A 10,397-nucleotide genomic window follows, 5' to 3' on the forward strand; every position below is an offset into this window, starting at 1 on the left:
GGTCTGAGGGGTTTTTGGGGCCCTTGAGAGGTTTTGACATGCCCTGACATTTGTGCTTATCTCAGCTACTTACAACATACCTTTGGCCAACACATAATTATGCTGTATTGCAGCACCAACTCTGCTACAATAATATGTGAGCAAAATGGAAGTTACATGTTTGCATTTTATAGAAAAAAAATATTATGCGTGGTTAGTAAGTTTTGGGAAAAAATGTGTCACTGCAATGAGCTCATATAACTCATACTGAATAGTTTGGCACAAGACTTTTGAGTTACCATTCTTGTAGGCTAGAATGTTTACTACAAAATGATGTGAAAATCATTCTGATCACTCTTTCACAAAACAACAATATAATGATTTAAACTTTGCAAGTCAGTTTTTGTGCCAGCGCTGCTATATGCGTAGGGGTGTTGATGGCCATGAATATGAATGAGGGGAGACAATAGACACTCCCCCAATGGCTAATGCCCCGTCACGGTGCTGTGAGGCAGAGAGGAGAATCTGAGAATGAGAAGAGATTCAAAGGTTTTGTTTTTCAATCTGTTTTTATTGTAATTCCTCTATGTGGAGGAACTAAATGTTGTGCCTCACAAGACCACAGTGCTACCGTACATATATAAACATATAGTACCAGTCAAACGTTTGGACACATTACCATTTCTAATATTTTTTATATTTTTGGAAGATGGCTGCATTTATTTGATCAAAAAATACAGAAACAACAGTAATATTGTGAAATATTATTACAATTTATAATAATGATTTTCTATTTTAATATACTTTAAAATATAATTTATTTCTTTGATCAAAGCTGAATTTTCAGCATCCTTACTCCAGTCTTCAGTGTCACATGATCCTTCAGAAATCATTCTAATATCATGATCTGATAATCAGGAATTATCAATGTTGGAAACCGTTGTGCTGCTTAATATTTTTTTATAACCTGTGATATTTTTTTCTGGATTCACTGATTAAAAAGAAAAGCATTTATTCAAAATAGAAATCTTTCCTAACAATATAACTTAACACATCCTTTAAAAAAAAGAAAGAAAGGTAGTGTATACTGTTACAAACAGACTCATGGGCGAATGTGAGTAAACAGAGCTCAGTTGCGGTCCAGTTTCCCGGGCAGGAATCACGCAGTCTGTGGAACCATGTCAACATCAGTCTCGGTTTTCCATGACAGGGTGGACTTGGACCTGTTGCTTGTTTGCCATGGCTCTCTTCGGGACCGGTGCTTGGACATGTTTATTGTCACATCTGTTGATAACACAATAAAAAAAACTGTATTATTATCGCTATCAATCACTATGGCCATGGATTAAAAAAAGACAACAGTTTTTGTAATTTCACACAAGAATAGGTAGGCCCTACTTATATTATGACGATGTAAACAAAATTACATTTCATCAGTAAAATATTACGTCTGTGCACTTACTATGATTCTCGATTGAGAACTGAACGACACCTGCGTGTCCCTCTGCTGGAGAAGGAGATCGTGATGCAAACACATTCCTAAACAAATAAAAACAACTGTTAGCATACATTATCCAAAGATGGGCAATTAATGGGTATGGACGAACAATGCATGTAGTCTATATATCTGTTAATGGGCCATAGGACGGAGAAATATCTATTTATGGGCCATAGATCGCGAGCTGTTGATGGCCATTATCTGCGCACGCATTTCGAGCATTTCAAACATTTACACCTGCATTCACAATCATCTGTGGCAATATTTTAGCGTGTGTCATAGGCTAACCAAAACCGAACATTTATATATAAAAATATAATGTCTAGTATTTAGACAGTATCACATTTTACCGGAGGCTGAAACATATTTGCACGAAATCATATTTACACCTAAGCAGATATTCGCAAAAGTCAGTATTTTTAGCATGATAATCAGTGTCATAAGCTAATCAAAACGGATTGAAATATAATACAAATATGTTTAGAGAGTAATATCACATTGCAACACGACCATATATGAATGTTAGGGATATTGTAAGGCAATCTTTCCTGTAAGATGTCAAAAGCTAACCAAAACTAAGCAAAATATAGTCTGAAAATTCACATGAGTTCTATATAATCAGAAAAGAATTATATAAACACTAAACAACTTACTCGAACTTGTGTCCTCGGCGGGATCAATTCGCTCTTGAAAATGCAGCCGTTCTCCGTCTGAGATGCAACCGTTTCTCTGAGGAAAAGGTGAATTCTTCCTCGCTGTCCAGAATCATCTAGAGGACGACTTTACCGGAGAAGCGTGCCATCCTCAAAACGCGATGAACTATCCGTGAATCTGACGAGAAACTGCGTGTTTCATGGCATTGATCGGAGGGCGTGTGCGATGCGTATAGATCACCTCAACTATTAGCATGTGAATATAGATCACCTAAACTATTACCATGTGAATATAGATCACCTCAACTATTACCATGTGAATATAGATCACCTAAACTATTACCATGTGAATATAGATCACCTCAACTATTACCATGTGAATATAGATCACCTAAACTATTACCATGTGAATATAGATCACCTAAACTATTACCATGTGAATATAGATCACCTAAACTATTACCATGTGAATATAGATCACCTAAACTATTACCATGTGAATATAGATCACCTCAACTATTACCATGTGAATATAGATCACCTAAACTATTACCATGTGAATATAGATCACCTAAACTATTACCATGTGAATATAGATCACCTCAACTATTACCATGTGAATATAGATCACCTAAACTATTACCATGTGAATATAGATCACCTCAACTATTACCATGTGAATATAGATCACCTAAACTATTACCATGTGAATATAGATCACCTCAACTATTACCATGTGAATATAGATCACCTCAACTATTAGCATGTGAATATAGATCACCTCAACTATTACCATGTGAATATAGATCACCTCAACTATTACCATGTGAATATAGATCACCTCAACTATTACCATGTGAATATAGATCACCTCAACTATTACCATGTGAATATAGATCACCTCAACTATTAGCATGTGAATATAGATCACCTAAACTATTACCATGTGAATATAGATCTCCTAAACTATTACCATGTGAATATAGATCACCTCAACTATTACCATGTGCATATAGATCACCTCAACTATTACCATGTGCATATAGATCACCTCAACTATTACCATGTGAATATAGATCACCTCAACTATTACCATGTGCATATAGATCCCCTAAACTATTACCATGTGAATATAGATCACCTAAACTATTACCATGTGAATATAGATCACCTAAACTATTACCATGTGAATATAGATCACCTAAACTATTACCATGTGAATATAGATCACCTAAACTATTACCATGTGAATATAGATCACCTAAACTATTAGCATGTGAATATAGATCACCTCAACTATTACCATGTGAATATAGATCACCTCAACTATTACCATGTGAATATAGATCACCTAAACTATTACCATGTGAATATAGATCACCTAAACTATTACCATGTGAATATAGATAACCTAAACTATTACCATGTGCATATAGATCCCCTAAACTATTACCATGTGAATATAGATCACCTAAACTATTACCATGTGAATATAGATCACCTAAACTATTACCATGTGAATATAGATCACCTAAACTATTAGCATGTGAATATAGATCACCTCAACTATTACCATGTGAATATAGATCACCTAAACTATTAGCATGTGAATATAGATCACCTCAACTATTACCATGTGAATATAGATCACCTAAACTATTACCATGTGAATATAGATCACCTCAACTATTACCATGTGAATATAGATCACCTCAACTATTACCATGTGAATATAGATCACCTAAACTATTAGCATGTGAATATAGATCACCTAAACTATTACCATGTGAATATAGATCACCTCAACTATTACCATGTGAATATAGATCACCTCAACTATTAGCATGTGAATATAGATCACCTCAACTATTAGCATGTGAATATAGATCACCTAAACTATTACCATGTGAATATAGATCACCTCAACTATTAGCATGTGAATATAGATCACCTAAACTATTACCATGTGAATATAGATCACCTCAACTATTAGCATGTGAATATAGATCACCTAAACTATTACCATGTGAATATAGATCACCTCAACTATTACCATGTGAATATAGATCACCTAAACTATTACCATGTGAATATAGATCACCTCAACTATTACCATGTGAATATAGATCACCTAAACTATTACCATGTGAATATTGATCACCTCAACTATTAGCATGTGAATATAGATCACCTAAACTATTACCATGTGAATATAGATCACCTAAACTATTACCATGTGAATATAGATCACCTAAACTATTACCATGTGAATATAGATCACCTCAACTATTAGCATGTGAATATAGATCACCTAAACTATTACCATGTGAATATAGATCACCTCAACTATTACCATGTGAATATAGATCACCTAAACTATTACCATGTGAATATAGATCACCTCAACTATTACCATGTGAATATAGATCACCTCAACTATTACCATGTGAATATAGATCACCTCAACTATTACCATGTGAATATAGATCACCTCAACTATTACCATGTGAATATAGATCACCTAAACTATTACCATGTGAATATAGATCACCTCAACTATTACCATGTGAATATAGATCACCTCAACTATTACCATGTGAATATAGATCACCTCAAAGAGGGTTAAGGCCTTTTTCCATCATTTATTGATAAATCAGGGCTCAACTACAGGATTATTGTGTGTTTGGAACAGAGACACGTCTGTTGGTGCTTTAATTCCCAGACATTTCTGTCCTCAATCAATGGCCATAATTTACGCTTGTAGATTTGATATATGTACATTTTATCAGGAAGGGCATCAACATAATCTTTAAAAGTATAAAGCAAGATCATATGAAGCAAGCTCCTCCTTAGCAGTTCTTCACAGTTCACACACACACACACACACACGCACGCACGCACGCACGCACACACACACACACACACACACACACACACACACTCTCTCTCTCTCTCTCACACACACACACACACACACACACGCACGCACGCACGCACACACGCATGCACGCACGCACGCATGCACGCACGCACGCACGCACACAGACACAGACGCACACACACACACACACACACACACACGGCATAAGAGCGATCAGACATCCTCATCAACAACTCATTTCCAGGTAAAATATTTTATGCATCAATTGACATCTATAGTTTATTATATTACTGGTGAGTCTGAGTGTAAACTGTTGTTCATTTATTGTTATACTTTGGCACATAAAATTAAATTAGTTTTGGATTTGTTTGAACATTAGGCTACAAAATATACAATCATGTAAAATATTGAAATCTATAAGCTAACGTTAGCCTTAGCAAAGCTAGCATCTCGGTTTTATCAGTCACTCTGGACAAGGGCATCAGATAATGCTTTAATCATAAATACTGTACATGAGACACAGACAATAAAGCAATCTTGAGTGAGTTGTGAACGCTTCATTACAGGTGAAAACTTTCCTAAAATGGAAGCCAGCAAGACCATCTCCACTGATAAAGCTACAGTGGTCATCCAAGTAAACCCACAGGTGACACAGAACATTGTGAGCGGAGATGATGGACAGGAGACCAGAGGAGCGCAGCACAACACGGCTCTCACTGGGTTTCTCGAAGCACAACCAAAGGCACTGGGGGTAATGCATTTAAGGATGAATTATAATTATATTCTGGGAATCTTTTGAGTGTCTAATTTTCTTCTGTGAAAAACAGAAAATATGCGTCTCTATCGCACACATGGGTTTATTGTGCAATTTATACGTGAAAATGAGTTTTTATGTGCATATGATACGCATGGGTTTGGTCTAAAAAATAATTCAGGGGCTTAGTAAATATCAAAGTAATAATTAACTTTATTAACTTAATAAAATCTCTGAATGTCATTTACTTGATGGTTTGAGTTGAACATACTAAAATAATTGACTAAAAACCCAACAGTTAATTTTGTCTAAAATTTACAGTTATATATACGTTTTTATTCACTAAAATAATTTAGTATTTGGCTAACCATCCATCCATCCATCTTCTTCCGCTTATCCGGGGCCGGGTCGCGGGGGCAGCAGTCCAAGCAGAGATGCCCAGACTTCCCTTTCCCTAGCCACTTCCTCTAGCTCTTCCGGGGGGGGGACCGAGGCGTTCCCAGGCCAGCCGAGAGACATAGTCTCTCCAGCGTGTCCTAGGTCTTCCCCGGGGTCTCCTCCCGGTGGGACGTGGCCGGAACACCTTCCCGGGAAGGCGTCCAGGAGGCATCCGGAACAGATGCCCGAGCCACCTCAGCTGACCCCTCTCGATGTGGAGGAGCAGCGGCTCTACTCTGAGCTCCTCCCGAGTGACCGAGCTCCTCACCCTATCTCTAAGGGATCGCCCAGCCACCCTGCGGCGAAAGCTCATTTCGGCCGCCTGTATCCGGGATCTTGTCCTTTCGGTCATGACCCAAAGCTCATGACCATAGGTGAGAGTAGGAACGTAGATTGACCGGTAAATCGAGAGCTTCGCCTTGCGGCTCAGCTCTTTCTTCACCACGACAGACCGGTACATCGACCGCATTACTGCGGAAGCTGCACCGATCCGTTTGTCAATCTCCCGTTCCATCCTTCCCTCACTCGTGAACAAGACCCCAAGATACTTGAACTCCTCCACTTGAGGCAGGAACTCTCCACCAACCTGAAGTGAGCAAGCCACCCTTTTCCGACTGAGGACCATGGCCTCGGATTTGGAGGTGCTGATTCTCATCCCAGCCGCTTCACACTCGGCTGCAAACCGTCCCAGTGCATGCTGAAGGTCCTGATCTGAAGGGGCCAACACGACAACATCATCCGCAAAGAGCAGAGACGAAATCGTGTTGTTCCCAAACCCGACACCCTCCGGCCCCTGGCTGTGCCTAGAAATTCTGTCCATAAAAATCATGAACAGAACCGGCGACAAAGGCCAGCCCTGCCGGAGTCCAACATGCACCGGGAAGAAGTCTGACTTACTGCCGGCAATGCGAACCAAGCTCCTGCTCCGGTCGTATAGGCCCTTAGCAAAGGACCCCGGACCCTATACTCCCGGAGCACCCTCCACAGGCCGCCACGATGGACACAGTCGAATGCCTTCTCCAAATCCACAAAGCACATGTGGATTGGTTGGGCAAACTCCCATGAACCCTCCAGCACCCTGTAGAGGGTATAGAGCTGATCCAGTGTTCCACGGCCCGGACGAAAACCGCACTGTTCCTCCTGAATCCGAGGTTCTACTATCGGCCGTATTCTCCTCTCCAGTACGCTGGCATAGACTTTCCCAGGGAGGCTGAGAAGTGTGATCCCCCTGTAGTTGGAACACACCCTCCGGTCCCCCTTCTTAAAAAGAGGGACCACCACCCCGGTCTGCCATCCCAGAGGTACTGTCCCCGACCGAGTCGGAGCACTTTCCAGCACCCCTCACAGAGACTCCAAGAAGGCCGGGTACTCTGCACTGCCGTTTGGCCCGTAGACACACACGACAGTGAGAGACCTATCCCCAACCCGTAGGCGCAGGGAAACGACCCTCTCGTTCACCGGGGTAAACTCCAACACATGGCGGCTGAGCTGGGGGGCTATAAGCAAACCCACACCACCCGCCGCCTCTCACCATGGGCAATTCCAGAGTGGTGAAGAGTCCATCCTCTCTCAAGGAGTGTGGTTCCAGAGCCTAAGCCGTGCGTAGAGGTGATTCCAACTATCTCTAGTTGGAACTTCTCAACCTCACGCACAATCTCAGGCTCCTTCCCCGCCAGCGAGGTGACGTTCCACGTCCCTAGAGCTAGTTTCCATGTCCAGGGATCGGGTTGTCGAGGCCCCCGCCTTCGACTGCCGCCCGATCCTCTCAGCACCGGCCCCTTACAGTCCCTCCTGCAGGTGGTGAGCCCACGGGAAATTGACTAACCAATTATTTATTTTAAATAAACTTAATATATTTGTGAAATTTCTATCAAAATATTTGAGAATGGAGAATTAAACTGATCTGTTTCTAGAACCAAAAATATTACTTAATTCAAATCAGTATTAAAAACTCATTTTTGCATATAAATTGAACGATTAACACAATGCGTGCGATGGAGACACATTCATGAGATCTCAAGTTAACAGATGTGTTCCGGTCTGATTGCCTTGAGACTCAGGCAGGGTTGCTCAAACTCGGCCCTGGAGGGCCGCTGTCCTGCACAGTTCCGCTCCAACCCTGATCAAACACTCATGAACAAGCTATAATCAATGTCTTCAGTGTTGTATGCTTGGTTCTCTCTGTCAATCACTCTATGTTCTACAAATAAAGAATCTCACAACCACATTGCTCAGTGCTTTCACTTTATTTCATGTGCATCTCAGTGACGTCATATACACAGGACTCACAATTCAACCATACATAGTCTGTCACATCCTTCATATAACACATTGTAACATTCAGGATCACTAGAAACTCACAGCTAGGTGTGTTTGATCAGGGTTGGAGCTGAACTGTGCAGGACAGCGGAACCCTGGATAGTGCATAACACATTAATATAGCTTCTCTCTCTCTCTCTCTCTCTCTCTCTGTGTGTGTGTGTGTGTGTGTGTGTGTCATTATTAGAACAGTACTTGACTCATATTTGCTCTGTCTAGATGGTCCAGATAATGATTGGAGTGATGTTTTTTTTATTGGGTATCGTACGCACCACCAAGCCTTTCTATGAACCACATATCTCTGTCATCAGTGGCATCACCTACTGGGGATCCATTATTGTAAGTTTCATTTAATGGTTCTACTTTAGAGACTCTCTCTCTTTAATGTCCAGAATGAAGTGTGAAATGTCTTGTTTCTCTCAGTTCATCAGTGCTGGATCTCTGTCTGTTGCTGCGCAGAATAAACTGCATCTGTGTGTGGTATGTACATCATGTGCTGAAATCTGTGTGATAACTTTCTTTCACCATATTGTTTCTAATGTATTCATACACTATTATTATTAAATCATTACAAGCTGTCAATCATCTAGCAGCAGTCCAGATATCATCATCTGTTATCAGCAAAGCCTGTAACCCGCATGTGCTGTTGGGGTCGTGGGAAACTGCAAATGATCTTCGCCATAATATTAAAAAACTAAAATTATCCCTTCATCTACATGGCATGAAACTTGACTTTTCTCACACTGACTATATCTACACAGAATGTTTTTTTGAAATGGTTTCTGATTGTATGTTAGTTTTAAAAAAAAAAGTCCCACTCAGGATGTTTTGGGCTCTGTAGACACCACATAGGAAATGAATATGGTGTGTGTGTGTTTGTGTGCGTGTGTGTGTGTGTGTGGGGGGGATGGGGGGGATGGTTCAGAACACAAATACACATAAATGACCATGGCAACACTACAACACATCCACATGTGCTCATCCCCAGTCCCTGCCATCGAGTGATCAGTGATTAGTTTAATGAAATTGAGAAATGTAGATCTCCTATAAAGCGATTTGTACATACAGTAACATTTTGCTATTCTGTCAAAATGTATATATAAATGATTTTTTTTTTCATTTATATATGAACCTCTTTTTTACCACATTAGTCAGAAGCTTGCACATTAATCTCAACTTTATTATAGACACATTTTCACCATTAAAAGAATATGGACTAAAAGGAGATCTGACTCATTATCAATTTACATATTTAAAACCTGCAGTTTAGGACATTTAATAAATGTACACCTTATACTATTACTGTCACCTTTCACATGTCAGCTTCTTCCCCTGTAGGTGAAAGCTTCTCTTATAATGAACGTGTTCAGCGCCATAACTGCAGGGACAGCCATTGTTCTGATGTCCATAGAGATACGACTGATTTCCTATCGAGGTTGTCACTATGGCTATTCTTCTGGCATCTGTTTAAATTGGAAGGTACTAAATATACAATGTTAATACTATATTAATGTGATCAGTTTAAATTAGTTTTTTCGGTAACGCTTTAGATTACAGCCCGGAAAGTACTGCGTAATTACAATGAAATTACAGTGTAACTTTCGGTAATTACAGTGTACCTGTAAAGTACTTATGTGTAAGTATAGGGGAACAATATGTAAAGTCTTGGGAATAAAGGGGTAACCACCAGGAAAATACTGCGTAATTAAAACTAAATTACAGTGTAACTTTCGGTAATTACAGTGTACCTGTAAAGTACTTATGTGTAAGTATATAGGGGAACAATGTAACGTTTTGGAATAAAGGGGTAACAACCAGGAAAATACTGCGTAATTAAAACTAAATTACAGTGTAACTTTCGGTAATTACAGTGTA

The 10,397-nt window shown here is 39.8% G+C and overlaps 1 long non-coding RNA gene across 1 annotated transcript; it reads left to right on the forward strand.

Annotated features, from left to right (window-relative positions):
• Positions 1 to 8,741: 8,741 nt before the first annotated feature.
• LOC307009428 lies at positions 8,742 to 10,001 on the forward strand. Its single transcript, XR_013800031.1, has 3 exons — positions 8,742 to 8,861; positions 8,946 to 9,002; positions 9,861 to 10,001. It is a non-coding gene; the product is annotated as an uncharacterized lncRNA (long non-coding RNA).
• Positions 10,002 to 10,397: the final 396 nt, after the last annotated feature.

This window comes from Phoxinus phoxinus, assembly GCF_949152265.1.
Source record: "Phoxinus phoxinus genome assembly, chromosome: 13".
NCBI classification, from domain to species: Eukaryota; Metazoa; Chordata; class Actinopteri; order Cypriniformes; family Leuciscidae; genus Phoxinus; species Phoxinus phoxinus.